The following is a 16,253-nucleotide window of genomic DNA, read 5'->3' as shown; positions in this document are numbered from 1 at the left end:
AGAGAGAGAGAGACAGAGAGACAGACAGACAGAGAGAGAGAGACAGAGAGACAGACAGACAGAGACAGAGAGACAGAGACAGAAAGAGAGAGAGAGAAACAGAGACAGAGACAGAGAGAGGAGGGAAGGAGAGGGAAGGGGAGCGGAAGGGAGGGGAGAGGGGAGGGGAGGGGAGGGGAGGAGAAGGGAAGGGGAGAGGAGGAATATGAAGACACCTGTGACATCCTTAGGTCAGTTCTTGCCACACAGAAAACCCTAGGTGGCCTTTGTGTTACGGAAATTATACTAAAAATAACAGCAACAATATGGACAATGGATAAAGCAGAAGGAATTTGGGGTGGCAGCTGAAAGGTCTGGACTGTTGCTGCTATAAACTGCACAGATGGTTGTAGGAAAGTCACTTCACACTGCTGGCCTCTCACTTTCCCCACTTGTAAAATGTGGGTGCAGCCTCTCATAAGGTTCTTGACCAGGGCAAACATCCACGTTCCAAGCACTCAACAGGTGGCCCAGCCTGGAAGCGGCCCTCGGCTGTCTTTCCCTTTCTTCCTTCCTCTCAACCCCTTCTCCTCTGCAGACACTGCTCAGCCTGGACTGCAGCTCATGGAAGCCTCAGCAAGGGGCCAGCCTGGCTTTCTTCGGCCTCCTCACAAAGCAGCCCTCAGGCCCCCTGCCCCGGCTTCCCTTCCTGCAGGAGGGGAAATATGAAATCCCAGCAGGCAGGGAGGTTTTTTATGCTTCTGTAAATCATTAAAGTGGCCAATATTTTCCTTTGCTGCACTTCTCTCACCTCACAATATTTTTTTTCCCTGCAGTGAAATCCATACCCCCAGCCTAGAAATGTGGGCACTTTATAGAAAATCTTTAGCTTGTACCAGCACAAATGGATGGGTCTTATTTCCTGTCTGCAGTTCATGGCATTGCAAAGGCATTGCCAAAAACTATCAGCTGAGACATAAAAGCAAAATATGGATGAGGAGGAATGTGGCCGTGTTCACGCGTACATTTACAAACATGATCCAGTCTGTGCTCAAAGGGAAAGTTTGCACAGTGGCTTCCTAGCTCTTGGCCCGTGCCAGAAGGCCTGTATGTGGAGAGGGGAACATTGGGATGGGCCAGGCAGTGGGACTTGAGGGACTGGATAAGGCTCAAGATCCCTGAATACTTCCCAATCCTTCTACCCAAAGGCTCAAAATAGCACAACTTATGTGATTTTAAAAAGAAAAAGGAAAACACATTTAAGCCTTCAGAGTTCTTTTAGTAATACAACATTTCCTAATAACATTTGGGCTACATGGCCTAAAGATAACAACTTTTGCTATACATAATGTCATCTGGAATCTTATGAAAGAACCAGTTCCTACCCCCTATTGTAGATGATGAGACAGAGGTCTGTAGGGGTGAGATCCCGAGGTGGGAAGGGTCGTGCAGCTGGAACTGGGGCAAGTGAACTCAAGCAGGCTCTGGTGAATCCCATTTCAACCTTCCTTCTCTCTATGATATCACCTCTTGGAGAACCATGGAGTGGAGGGTAAGCTGTCTCCTGAGCTAGGCTTTCTCCCCATCACAGGACTCCCAGTCAGCGTGAGGAAAGAGCCCCAAGGTCAAGCAGCAGAGAGAGGAGGCACTGGTGGGGAAGGCACAGAAGGAGAAGGGGGTGACTGTCACTCACCTGGGTCCACCTCAACCTGGCTTGTGCTTGGACAATGCTGGCTATGTGCCTGTATATTAGTTCCCTATGTGGCCTTATTTGTGCCCCATTTCCATCTATCTATCTATCTATCTATCTATCTATCTATCTATCTATCTATCTTAGAGAGAAAAAACAATGATAAAGAATTACAAAACAAAATAATGGGAAGTTAACAATGGTTAATATAATGTATATTATCTTCAAAGTAGTTGTTCAAGGGGCCGGGGAGATGGATCAGTAGAATAAGTACTTCCCTGGAAAGTGCAAGGGCCGGAGTTCAATCCCTAGTTCTGCCCAAAAAAACAAACAAACAAACAAAAAAATCCCACAAGCAAACAAACAAGCAAAAAAGCCAAAGTAGTTGTTCAGACTACATGATATAGGCCTGAAAAATTAATTAAACAATATAAGCACAAACCATTCTTTTTAATAAACTAATAGAAATTAATAGTATAATTATCTTAGCTACCTGTATGTGTATATATATACATATGCATATGTATATGTGAATAGCTATATCTCTCTATATTTTTTCTTTTTTCTTTCTTTTTTTCTCCTTTCCCCCATCTCAGTTATTTTTTCCTTTTGAGCAGTTTCTTTTCCTTTCACAATATCTATTTTATGGTTTGCATTTTATTTACTCTTCAGTTTCTTACATTAAGAAGACAATATGATGCTTACACATGCAAGTCTGATTTATTTCCCTAATGAGTACGGTCTTAAACTGCATTCATATACCTGTAGATTTATCCTTCTTTATAGCTCAGTAGTACTCCATTGTATAAAAATGCCATATCATTTTTATCCATTCCTTGGTTGATAGACACTTGGGTTGTTTCCAAGATGTAGCTATGACAAATTGTGCTGCTATAAAGACAGGTGCATGCATATCACTGTGGTATGATGCTTATAATTCTTCTGGAAAGATATCCAGTGGAGCTATAGCTGGGTGGAATCAAATCTCTAATCCAAGATTTTTGAGGACTATCTATACTGATTTCCACATTGGTTGTACCAGTTCACACTCCCACCAACAGTGTAGAAGGGTTCCTCTTTCCCCACAGCCCCACCATCATTTGGTTGACTTCTTGATGATAGCCATTCTTTCTGGCATGAGATGGAATCTTAGTTGTTGTTTTTGTTTTGTTTTGGTGGAACTGCATATTGAACTCAGGCCCTTGCGCTTGATGTTTATTCCACTGAGCCATCTCCCCGGGCCTCAGTGTGTTTTAATTTGCATTACTTGAATGACCAGTGATGCTGAACAGTTTCATCAGTGGACATTTGCAGAAGAAATAGCAGAAAATTTCCCCAAGCATGGGAAAATAATTTGACACCCAGATAAGTGAGGCATGTAGAGCTCCAATTAGCCATAACCAAAATAAATCTATGCCCAGGCATATACTAATCAGGATTCCAGAAATTCAGCACAAAAACAGAATATTAAAAGCTGTCAGAGAAAAGAAACAGATCACCTACAGAAGAAATCCCATCAGAATCATGGCAGACTTCTCAGCACAAACCCTTAAGTCAAGAAGAACTTTAAGTATTTTAAATTCTAAAATTAAACAATTTCCAACCTAGACTGAGGTACACTGAAAAACTATCTTTCAAAATTAATGGAGAAACAAGATACCTCCATGCCAAAGAACAACTGAAGAAATTCATTACTGCCAAACAGCCCTACAAAGCATACTGAAAGATATTCTAGACAGAGATAAAGATGACCACAATTCCAAGAACAACAACAGAAAGACATTGCCAGGCAGGGCAGGCAGTTAAACAGAGGAAAAAAACAGAGAGCCAACAGCTGGAAAATAACATGCCTTGTATTTAGAAAGAGGGTGATAGTGTTGACCTCCCCAAAGATTGCTCGGTGGGGAGGTTTGTGATGGAGAAAAGGCCATTTCTCCCCTACTCCCCTCCTTCCCCCTCCACCTGCCCTCCCCTGCCCTCCTCCTCCCCTCCCTTTCCTTTCCCTTCACCACCTCTCCCCCTTCCCACCACCTTTCCCCCTCTTTTCCCTTGTCCCTCCTTCCTCCTCCTTCACTCCTCCCTCTGTTCATTCCTCCTTTCCTCCCTACTAGCATCCCTCTCCTCTTTTTCATTACTTGGTGCTTTGAACCCCAACAGCCTGCATCGCTCACTTGCGGAAGCTGAGCAGCGCAGTGCTCCTTCCCCTGCTCCTCTCCTCTGTTGCAGCACACAGGGCTCTTGCAACGGGCCATTCTCTGTGACCAGACCCAGGTACCCTCGCATGGCCACACCCCTGCCCTCTGAGCACACTCTCGCTGGGACAGGGCTGTGCTCCGAGTGAGCCCCTGGCCAGCATGCCTAGACTTCTATCCTCTCAGACCTCCTTCCCCATGCCAGGTCTCCAGGATCTAATCCGAGATGCCCTCTGCCTACTCTACCATAGTTATGAATTTCCCAGAGCAGGAATTCTAGTGACAAATGACTCCCCAACAGGCAGGTCCAGAGCCAGTGCTGCCAGGGCCCGTGTGTGGAAAGAAGGTGCAGCTCCACCCCGGGCACAACGTCGCCTCCTCCTCCCTGCTAAGTGCCATCCCCCTCTTCACCCAGGAAGTCTGTACCTCAGACAGTCCCTGTCCTCTCCTCTACCCCAATTCTGGTTTCTGTGTCCCTCCTGTCCCATCACAACCCCCTACCCTGGACAGTGCAGACCCTCTGGAGGTAAGGGGACAGTGATGTTTGCTTTCTGTTCCTCCTTAGATGTTCTGTTTGTTGAGTGAATTGTTTGCTTCCTGGCTTGGCGCTCGTGGCCGACACGGCTCACCCGCGCTAATTAGCTAAACCAGCTGGCATGTTGGTATGGCTTTTCTGTGCTCTTTAGTGTGTGTTTCTTTTTTAAAATGTGATCAATACCCTCTCCGACTGGGCTCCCTCGCACACTCCCTATTGTTCTCCTGTTTGCATTGTGTCCGAGTGCTGGTCAAGGACTCAGCGAGCCTCCAAAGACACGCTTTCCCAGAGCCTGGCGCTGAGCCTGGAGCTGGGGAGCCGTGGAGCAGATGCAGCTCGACCTCCCTGCCTCAAACCTGCTGCTTACAGTGATTTTCAGTAGCTGTGTACAGTGCCACAGAAGCCTACTCGGGCATCAGACAGTTGGGTAAAGATAAGAAATTGCTGTGAGATTCCTGGGAAAATTGCTTTCCCTCTCTGGACTTCTCCCTCTTTTTTGTAAAGGGAGGTATTAATCCTCAATTCTGCCATGGGAGCCCTGTGCCTTTATTCTTGAAGCTCTCAGAACAACTTTCTGAAATTGGGACCCTCCTGGTGGGGGGTCCCGAGGAAAATGTGTCTACAAACAGGATCTCGGCTGCTCCTGCCTCAGTCCTGAAGACTGACCATGCAAACCTTTGGCAGGGGAACTGACCTGCTGAAGACCCCAGGCCCCGCCTCCCAATCATCCCGGGCCCCTCAAGTCTACTGTGACCCTTTGGAAGAACAGTCTCTGCTTTCTCTCCTGTTCTCCTGCGATCCAGCCATAGCGAGTGGATACCCAAGGTGTAGGCTGTGGAGAAAATGACTCTTCTACTTCAGATGTGGCGTTATTGACAACACATTCCAGGGGTTAGCTCTTTCCTGCTGCTTTGTGTGGATTAACAGCCTCTCCTGAAAATTTTGAATGGACCATGCATGTGCTAGAGAGAGTTTCTTATTCTTCTCCAAGTTAATATGTTTTTTTCTGCTCTCAAAAAGTGGTAATAACAACATCCCACTTTTGTTGACAACAGTATGTGCCCAATATTATAGCCAAGCATGTGACGTAAGTATCTGATTAACTTTGCCAAGTACATCTGCTGTCCTCATCTGAATGAGGGCAGAGGACCCCAGTCTCCCGGCCAAGCACAGGTTTGCTGCCCTGACCCCATGGGCTCTGGCAAATAAATAAATAAACTCTTTAAGCTTCTTGTGCTCAATGTCATAAAATTATCATGGAGAGTAAGGTAATGTTCATGAAAATTCTTTGAACCATAAAGCACCCTAGGAATATTTACTATCGTGCTTTATCCTGACAGCAGCCAAGAAAGACTACCAAGTTTCCACTGTGCAGAGGAAGACTGCCCTCCCCCCACACAACACCTGCCTTGTCTGTCAGCCCTGCTGCCTCCCCTGTGGCCGTGGCTGGCTGGCCCAGCCTCCCCTGGTGCTGGTTTCTGCTGCAGTCTCCAGCTCCCTGACTCTGGAGCCTCCCTCTGGATGCAGAGGAGCTGAAGGGCTGAGTCAGCTGCATTGCCTCCTGGCTCAGGGCTCCCTTAAACCTGTTACTGAAATTGGCTCTGTGGTACTGCGGGCAGGCCTGCCATTCAGCAAGTCCCCTGGGGCGGCTCCATTAATCGCACTGGCACCCGCTCCCCCCTCTGACTGACTCTGAGGACAGCAGGTAGACGCATGGGGCCTCTGTGAGTGTAGGTGTGTGTGAGAGACTGTGTCTGTCCCCTGGGAGCAGCCGGGGACCAAGTTCCCTTGCAATAAAGTGAGTAGCCTCTTTCCTGATAATCATAATCCATCCTCCTTCTTCCACAGAAATAATCCCCCCCCCAGCCTCATGATGCATCTCTATGACTGGGAGAAGTCGGCTATTTTAGTTCTACCAACATCAAACAGACCTTAGAACTGCCACGCGTCAGCCTGCCAGACTGCTCTGCTATTAAGAGCACCCTCTTCTAGGTTATTCACTCATCCCAGGGCTCCACACATAACCCAGGTGGACTCTGGAGCCCAGGGGGCATCTTGTGGTGCTCTGCCAGGCAGCGACCCTCTCACTTCAGGCTGGGACTCACAGAGCTTTGCCAGTGTCTCCACCCCTCAGAGTTCCCTCTGCCTGGGGAGCTTGAAAGGGTCCCTTCTGGGAGGCCCAGAAGCAGCCCGGCCACAGCACGCTTCTTTGAAGTCACGTTTTATCTCAGGAAATCATGTGAATTTTATGTTCCTTTTCATTTCCAGAATGCATATGTGTTTGTTTTCACATCAGCATGTTTTAACCCCAAATCTTCAAGTAAAATTGATGCCGAGGAAGATAGACCTGTTTATTGAGTGCCTTTATACCACCTAAGTCACCATGATTTTCCCCAGGGGTACCTGGTTCTAGTTAGACATGCGTATGCAATAAGAACACCAGAGCAAGCTCCAGTCCTCCTACCTTTTCCTCCCACTGGCTTCTGCAAAAGATCACCTCTGTCTGCTCTCTGCACACATGGGGCTTTAGTGCTTGATACTTGGAAAATGGGAAGAAATGAAGAGCAGGGGAAGCTGGAAAGACTGCACAGATCCACAAAACCTCCGGAGACTCCAAAATATTCATAGAGTAAATTCTTTTCCTTCCTGCCACAGCTCAGCATTACTATCCATAGTCATGTCCTAACCAGAGTGAGACCTTTCCTCAGTCCTGAACCTTTTCCACAGGGCTACTAATCTAAGGTAATAGCTTCGTTGTCATTAATATCTCCTGTACATCATTTTTACCAGCCTGAGGTAAAAGGAAGCTGCTTTATAAAGTCAAACATTCTTCGCAGCTATGACCCTGAGAAATCTGGGAGAGACCAACAGCAGTGTTTTCTCCAGTTCTACTCATCTCCAGGGGAGGGTCTGTTCAGAAGAAAACTGACATTGGTGTTGGGCAGACCAAAGAAAATCTAGGGATCTCAGGAAACAAAAGTGGGAAGAATTTATCTGGCTGAGAGGAAGACCCTTGGAGGATCAAGGGGATTCAGTCTGAATTGGACTTGTAGGAGGGAGTCCCCAGAGGCCAGGCAACCCTACTTAGAACAATTTAGAGATGACTCCTTGCCCAGAAGCAGGGGCCCAGGCAAGGGGATATGGAGTCTCTCATAGCTACCTTCTTCCTTCCACACTCACTGTCCGTCGCTATAGGTGAGATAAATGAGGGGACACAAAGGCACAACCTGATAGAATATGCGCAGTATTTCTCAGACAGACAAGCGAAACACTCAGCTCTGTGATTTCGGTTGATACAACAAAGCCAGACCTTTATCACAGAAGCATGGGAAGAAGAGAGCTGTAAACATCTCTGAGTGCTCTGCAGACAGCCCGCGCAGCGACACATTTCAGCGGGGGTGGCGGGGTGGGGAGGAAAGGCGAAGCTTGCCAAGTCACAGCGCTCTGATTTGCAGGGAGCGGAGCGTGGATATTTCAAATCATTTCCTTTTCGTTAGTACCTAATCTCCCAGCTGTTCTCTGAGCTTTGGTTCAAATACTGGGAAACAGTCGGCCTCAAATGTAAAAGCCACAGGGCTCCTTTAAATTATGTTGTCTTGTTACATTGGAATGTCATGTCAACCCAAACTCCTGTACAGTTTCCGGGAGAAGGGAATTTTGTCTGATGATGAATTTAAAGGAAAATGAGTCATTTTTTTTTTATCAAAGCCACTTAAAATTAAACATAGCTTGGGGCCTGGTCTTACTTGAAGCTCAGAAGTACTGAAGATAGATTGTCAGTTACTGTTCCTGCTCCCTCCTGCATCTCTCCAGCCTGCAGGATCTGAAGTGACTAAGAGCCATTGGGCCTCAGGGAAGTGGAGCCAACATCTAGCACCAGAGTCTCAGAGGAACTTTGTTCTATTCCCATTGACCGAGTGCAATGCTCTGAACTGTTACATATGCCTGTCCCCATAAATTAATTCATTCAGTCCCAGGAAGCATGTGGGATTAGCCCATTGCTCCCACTGTAGAAACTGAGGCTCAAAGAGGTTAAAAAATGTGTTCAGTTCCAGATTAAAAAGCCCCATAGCCAGGATTTATGTGAATGAAGATTTTCATGTCATAACTTAGACTCTTTCTATTCTAACAAGAAGCCTTATTTCACATTCACATATTCATTCATTCCTTTATTTATATATTCAACAAAGATGCATTGGGCATCTACTGTGTGCTGGGCAGAGGGGACATGGGAACAACCTAGACATGGTCCCTGCACTCAAAGAATGCAGAATCCAGTGGAACTCATGGTATGGTCTTGAAATATTTATTGAACAAATATTGAACACTTAGTAGAACAAACAGCTAGCCCAATGAAGCCAAATCTTAAGCAGTTGTTTACCTGGCTCAAAGTTAGTTGTTGCTGTTGTTTTATGAGTGGGTGGTGTGCCCATTACACATGTTCAACAGGTAGGACAAACCAAGGTTTGGGCCTGGAAGGCCTCCTGCTGACTCGTTAAACTCAGAATGGGGCCCAGACACCACTCCTGATAGAAGCTCTGTAGGTGAATCATCTGATTGCTACGTCAAACCCAGAGCTGGGAGGAGACACATTCTTTGAGAGGTGTAAGAATAATTCAGCTTTTCTGATTTATTTGGGGCAGAGGAATTTTCCCTCACAGTTTAGGATTTCTAGGATTACCATATTCAAAACATCTTCCCACTAGCCATCAGCTGGCAAATGTCACTTTTTTGCCAATGGTTGAGAGTGATTTATTTCACGTTACTGACCTCATGGGGTGTTCATCTGAGTTCCCGCCCTGTCCCATGATCCTTCATAAAACACCTTCTACAGGCTTCACCCTGTGCCTCCCACTGCTGTTGAAGGTCTCAGGAGCAGTTCCTCCCCACATTTTCCTCTTGTCTCCCTTGCCCGCCCAGTGGTGCCAGGCCTTTGCCTCAGCCCTGACACTTGCTACAATCCACTTGCCTTCTCCCTTCTCCCCCGTCTTGGGCACTGGAGTGGGGTGTGATGCTCCAGCAGTAACTCGTCTCTGCTCAGCCCTGACTCTGTGACCCACAGGCCTGGCTTATCTTGGTAGTAGGGGAGACCAAAGCACTTCCTATGATGATAATGGTGAAAGGAAAACAAATAGCTAAGGAGAGTGGCAAAAAATATTGCCCTCTTCCCTCGCTCCCTATGTACATTTTTAATCCTAATGATCACTTAGCACAAAACAGAGAATTGCCTGAAAAAATATAGAGTTCGGGAATGTAAGGCCTATTACCTTGACCAGCTATTCTGCAGACAATAAAAGTAAAGCCCCCAAAGAGTATGTACTTCCCCCCAAAGCTCACAGCCCCATGGTGCCAGGATTAGGAACTCCTCCTGAAGCAAACTTGAAAGCCCTGGCATCTGCACCACCCAGCCTCTTGCTGAACATACACCTCCAGATGGCCAGGGATGCCAGCTCTCTTTTCATGCCACTCAGCTGAGTACCAGGACACGTGTTGTGGTAGAACCAAGCTGCACACAATTTCCATGGTGGGTCAGGCCTACAGTGCAGCCAGGCGGCAGACAGAATGTCAGCCAGCCGGCCAGGGGGTCATTAGCATTCAGGAAATATGACAAGTCTCAGCCTCCTGTCCACTGCCATGCACCATGCATCACAGTACATGACAGGAGTGGCCCTGGCCAGAGAAGGGAATCAAAGCAGGCCATCCCTGCAGCTGCAGGTTAACAGTGGACGAATTACACACTCGGAAAACAGTTTTCCCCTCGGTGCATTATCTGGACCATTTCAAAGCTCTTTGTCTGGGCTAAGCTGGCTGTGGGTGATGTTTTCAGGCTGCCGACCTGCAGGAAAGATGTATTTTCTGACAGAGAGAAGGTCACCTGCGTACAGGCCACTGCAATGTGCTGTGATCGGGTCGGAACTTCCCAGATCCCGATCGATGTGGTCTCAGGGCATTACTCAGGATTAGCGCGCTGGCCAAGAAAATGCTCTTCAAATTAGCGGACAAGTCACACGGTGTGGGAAGTCATTCTCTCATTTACCCCCAGCCTGCCAGTGCTTCAAGGTGGGCCCTACAGGTCAGGTAAAGACCAAGTAGTGAGCTCAACAAATTGAGGAGTGCAGGGGAGGAGGTCACTGGCATGGGGATCTGAGCCTCCTGGGGGAAGGACTGAGTTCTAACTCCAGTTCTCTCCTAGCATCACTGAATGACCTTGAGGTCACTTAGAGCTCTGCATCTCAGTTTACCCATCTATAAAACGGGGCTAAGTCTGCCCATTAATATATATCTTTGGTCATTAGACACAGTAGATATAGACCTCTTTGAAAACTTAAAAGTGACATTATCTTTCATACACAACTTCAGAACACAATATCCTTCTTCATCAGATGTCTGTGGGTGTGGACTGGCGGGTAGATTTGTTCAGTCCTGCCATCCAGCGCACCCAACAATGTGGGTGAAAAGAATTCAGACCCAGCTCAGTACTATGAGTGCTGTTTCTTGGTGGCCATTCGCAGGCACCACCCCAGTCTTGATTCATGGTCCTCCTTGCCAACCCCTTCTGCTCTAAAATATGTGTTGAAGATGCAAATGATCCCTAAAACCTAGCACTGATGTTGGATGGCAGTGTAGTCTTGCTGACTGAACTGTAAGACTTCTTGGTTTGAAAATGCTGTAAGCTGTGCTTTTAATTATATGGATATGAGGAACTGCATCTGTCCTGAGAGATGTGGAGTCATGGCTCTTCAGACACCCAGGACTCAAACTTGGGAATGGAAAAGTGCTCAGCACTGTTGCAGGCTTCTGTCCACAGGGAACAGTGGCACAGGTGAGAAGCACACTCGCTGCAGGCTTTCTCAGCCAGCCTTTGGTCTTCCAGAGCTCAGAGGCCCTGAGCCAGATGTACTGATTCTGTCACCTGCAAAGGTGAGAGCCAGGCTCCGATGTACACAGTCGCGGTCCCACCCCCCTCAGTCTTTCCCACCCAGTCCCCACGGTGCCCAGCACAGCTTTGCAGTTGCCTTCAGTGTCTGTGACTCCAGTGCCCCACTGCCTGGACTCCTTTTAGTCCTCAATCCTCTCCTGAGACTCAGACCTTGCGCTCTCCTTCAAGACTTCTGTCTTGGATTCATGCCTCCAGCCCACAACAGACTTCATTGGTCCATCCCAGAGCTGTTTGTCTAGGCATCTGTCATTTCTGCCATGACCTTCTAGGAGTTCAAACCCTGAAAGAGGAGGTGGGTCCCTCAGTATCTGAATGTGACAGAGCCATCTTGGCATGGAATGCTCTGGCTGGATCTCATCCTACAAATAGCATGCCCCTTTCTTCTGCTCAATGATCACGCAGAACCACAACACGCAAAACAGATTTTTAAAAATGGGCCCTGTCTGGCAGATGCCCAAGCCCCACGCACTTCTCCAGCAGTCTTGTGAGCCAAGGTCCTTCAAGATGTGGCTACTCCACTAAGCCCACTTGGAAAACCATCCATCTACTGCTACCCCGATGCCCGGAGAAGTAGGATGACTTTGGCTAAGTCCAGCAGCTCCGGGTAATGAGGTTGAGGCTAAGGCTTGGAGCTCTCACCTAAGCCAGCGCCCCTCCCTGTGCTTCATCACTACCGCCACCGCCACCACTGACATCTCTGTGCTCATTATTTTCACTGTGACACGCTTGTACAGCCTTGCTCGCATAAACACTGTCTACCGAGCCAGCTTCCCTCTGTGGCTGCTAGTAATTTTGGACATGATGTGTGGAGTCCACGCTGATGTCTTCTCATGGATCAGAGCATAGTAGCCCAGAACAGTAGCAGAAATAGCATGATGAGGAAGAGATCTGGACTGAGAGGTGGAAGATCTGAGCTGGTTCCCTGTGCAGCGGCATCATAGGCCCATGCTCCACCTGAGTCTTGCTTCTTCATTTAGGGAGTGAAAGGGACACCACCCCCGGAGTCTTATCCCCAGAGTCCAAGAAGGTGGCACCATTAACAGCCCTTGGCCTATGGTCAGCACACAGTGGGTGCTCCCCCAGAGATGCATTGCATGGGCAGGGACACCCCAGGGAGCCAGACTGCAAAGCTGCTGCTTTGCCCAAGTGGGACCAGCATTTACATCAAAATACACCCTGCTTCTTTTGTCTGCCTGAGTGTTGCCTTCCTGGGCGGTTTCCCTGCCCTTCGCTAGAAAATAAATAAATAAACACAAGATGGGGTGAGAGGTTGGAGAAGGGATGTGGCAAAAGACAAAGAAAGAGAGAGAGGGAGATTGATTTCTGGGTAGAATTTATATCTTTTTGGCTTTTTCAAAGGTAAATGAATAGATTGTTGTTTCTCAGGCGGCTGTTGGCCGCGTGCGAGCGCCTCTGTTATGTATAGACCCTTTTCAAGGCTCCTGGAAGCGATCCCTAACATTTGCTATAGGTGCAGACAGATAATTGAAAGCTTTCACAGACCACTGTGCGGCAGGGAGAGTTCAATTTGCTGTGTCCTGGTGCCGGCATGGACCGCATGTGTGTTTTCCTGAAGAAGTTGAATTTCCCTTTTTGCTTTTCTTTCTACTCCTGCCCCTTCACCCCTTGTGCCCCCTCCCCATGTCTGATGAAGCACTTAGACAGAGGACAAGAAACAATATATAATCGCCCCAAAGTCACACCAAATAAACACAGCCAAAGCTCCCAGCCACTTCTCGGGCGGGGAATGAAAAGCACTGCCTCTTTGCTCAGGGGCTAGCAGACAGGGGGGCCTTTCTGCTCGGCTATTATTAGAGCTGATGTGGCAGAAGCCCAGGCAGCTCTGGGCGATGGGGGGTTCTTGTTTTAATTTGTTGCCTGTACAGGCAGAACAAGTGACATGGGGAGAGAGGACGGGGGATTTCCTCCTGCTGCTATTTCTCTACATGACAGCTCTCTCTCTCATATTTTGCCTCTCTCTCTCTCTCTCTCTCTCTCTCTCTCTCTCTCTCTCTCTCTCTCTCCCCCCCCATTAACATGGAAAAGGGATGTCTGTGAATGCACACATTCTTGTGTGTACATGTGTGGATTCATGGAAGCAGCGAGGGCCAATGCCTTGGTGTGCCTTCTGGGTAGGCAAGAAAATGCTGCAGCCGGCCAGGCCTGCAAGCGACTCCTTCCGGGTGTGAAGAAGAGGCACGTAGAGGTGTGAGATAAGGAAGCAAGGACACCCCACGCCTCCTGAGTCAAGGCAAACTCAGCTCCCACCGACCGTTAATCCGTACAAATGATATCTAGCTTAGGCCTCACAACTACCTTTTCAAATATTGTCTTTCTTGTTTTATAGGTAAAGAAACTGTGGCTCAAAGACATTGAGTGAATTACCTAAAGTCTAGTTCTACCGGCTGTAACTCCAGTGCAATTTCTGCTTTATTTGGCTGGTCTCTCTGGGCGTTAAGGATAGAGTAGAGTCCCTCCAGTTTTCAGGTCTGCGCAGCGGGGAAATTCAGCAAGGCTCTTCCACCCCAAGGGGAGAGGCAGGCAGCAGGTACAGTGCCTCTCCTGCAGGCTCAGAAAAGGGATGCCCCCGAGATTCCCGTGCATCACACTTTGTCCCTAGCGTAATGACACCAAATACCACCTAGAGTGGGACAGAATGTTCACTGAGCACCAACAGGGGACTAAGAGCTCTAGGAACATGTTCTCCTAGCCTTGTGCTGTCAAGTCAGAGGACATAACTCATTTGCTCAAGTCTCCAACTACTAAATGTCCAGACTAGGATTCTAACCCAGCTCTCTTCAGCAAATCAGTGATTTCATTTCTCCAGAGTTGTGCACCGCAAAACTGACTCTGCCTGACGTGAGGGCTCCCCGGGCTGTGTCACAGGTCATGTTCATCTTGTCGCTGTTCTTCTCTATCAGATTAAGAGGGCACCTTCCTAAGCTCCATATTTGTCTTCTTGGGAACACATCACAGCCCCCAAGAGAGGCTTTTTCTGCTTTTGCTATAGCCTGTCGTGTGTCCTTTCTTGGAACACAAACAACCCAAAATCAAACCCTCAGAGTTAAGAAATTTTAGTTATCTTAAACCCTTCATCCTATCCAAGAATTCTACTCACTACTTACTTAGACCCTACTATACCATTTGCATCATCATAATATTACTACATGACTAATATGTCTTAGGTTCATGCCCAGAACATAGCAAACACTGAATAACTATAAGATAGCATGACTTTTAATATTGCTATCATCTTCTGCAGAATCACAGATTTTAGAATGAAAAGAAACCTTATAATATACTTTGTGGGCCTGATATCCCTAATATCCTACCTTTAGGTAATATCAGAAGATCTGAATGTGAACCCCAGGTTCGCTCCTTATTATTGGTATCACTCACTTTTAAAACTTTGTTTCGCCTAAGTCTCATTTGCTTCAAATGTAAAATAATGGTTATAATAATACATATCTGCTTACCTCAAAAACTGTTGTAGGCATCAGATGAAAGGAGGCAATGCAGAGGAAAGATGGAATTTTCTATTACTACTATTTAGTCAGCACTGTGCAGTCAGAAGACAAACAAGACTCAAACAGGGTAAATGATTACCCAAGAAGAAGCTCTGTACCCTCCAAGGCGGTATCAGCAGTTAGACAACCTACAGTTAAGTTTCCACCATGGTACTATTGGGCTTGAGGTGGGAGAATGAGGAGATGTTTTATAAGCAAATGAAGACTTGGTTCCAAGGGAGGCAGGAGAATAAAAGACATGTAAAGAAATCCCAGAGTGAGGTATCATGATACAAAGTAGCAAACAGAAGAATTGGAAAACCCAGCAAGGTTAAGCCATGAACCAACTGCCTCCATAACAGGAAGAAGCATAGGTGGGTTATGTTAGCCAGCAGTAGGCACATTATTGTCACAGGAGTGGTAGAAAACACTATCACATTCTGACTCCAATTATACATTGGGAGAGGAAATGCTCACTTTCCAGTGCTCCTCTCGGGCGTCCTGATGGTGTTGACTCTCATCATCTATGCCCACTTACTGGTGCCCGGCATCTACCATCTGAGTGTTTCATGCTGGAGCAGCCATATAATATGCAGAGTCTGCGGCCCCAACGTCTGCTGGTGGATCTAAAGATAGACAGCTAGCCCAGTCTGGGCTGCCAGATTTCTTTCCTGAGAGTCTGAATTTTACCATCAGGAAGAAGTTTTAAGATAAAGGGGCTGCTGGTGATTCTCCTGCACTCTTTGCTACCATGTGGAGAGACCTTGTCTACAGTGAGAATGAAGAGTAGGCTCAGAGCAACACAGACACATGGGACAAAAATTAAGGTCTGAGGCCCTCAAGATCCTGCTCTTGTTGTTCCTGATACTTAACCATAGTCCTGACATTGCATTCATTTTCTTTTCCTTTTTTTATGTATTTAGTACAGGGTCTACAGGATCTGATTACGCAGATTGGACTTACAGTGATCCTCCTGCTTTCAGCCTCCCAAGAGCTGGAATTATAGGTGTGCGCCACCATGCCCAGTCTCAATCACCATCCCAGCACACCCCAGGGGCAGGGCCAACATGGCAGGCTGGGGATAGAACCCCTAGCCCCTTTGTCTGCCTAAGCAGGAGCTTTAATCCGCTGAGCTATCTGGCTGGCCCTGCATTCCTTTTATTATAATTAGTTACCATTCTACCTAAGTTAGTTCCAGTTAGGCTCTATTATTTTCAATCAAGGTTGACCTTAACTTCTAGAAACTAGCTTAGTGGTCCTCTTCATGGGGTTGTAGTACAAGATCTTGGAAGCTAGGAGTGAACCACCAGGCAATTTTAATTCGCCACATCGATCACGTCCCATTTCTGAGGGTCAGCCCTTGTCTTTGGACACAGGTTTGACACTTGACATTCTCTGTTTCTATGTAGAC

This window comes from Octodon degus, unplaced genomic scaffold, assembly GCF_000260255.1.
Source record: "Octodon degus isolate 3935 unplaced genomic scaffold, OctDeg1.0 scaffold00080, whole genome shotgun sequence".
NCBI lineage: Eukaryota > Metazoa > Chordata > Mammalia > Rodentia > Octodontidae > Octodon > Octodon degus.
Note: the sequence above shows the minus strand (reverse complement) of the source record.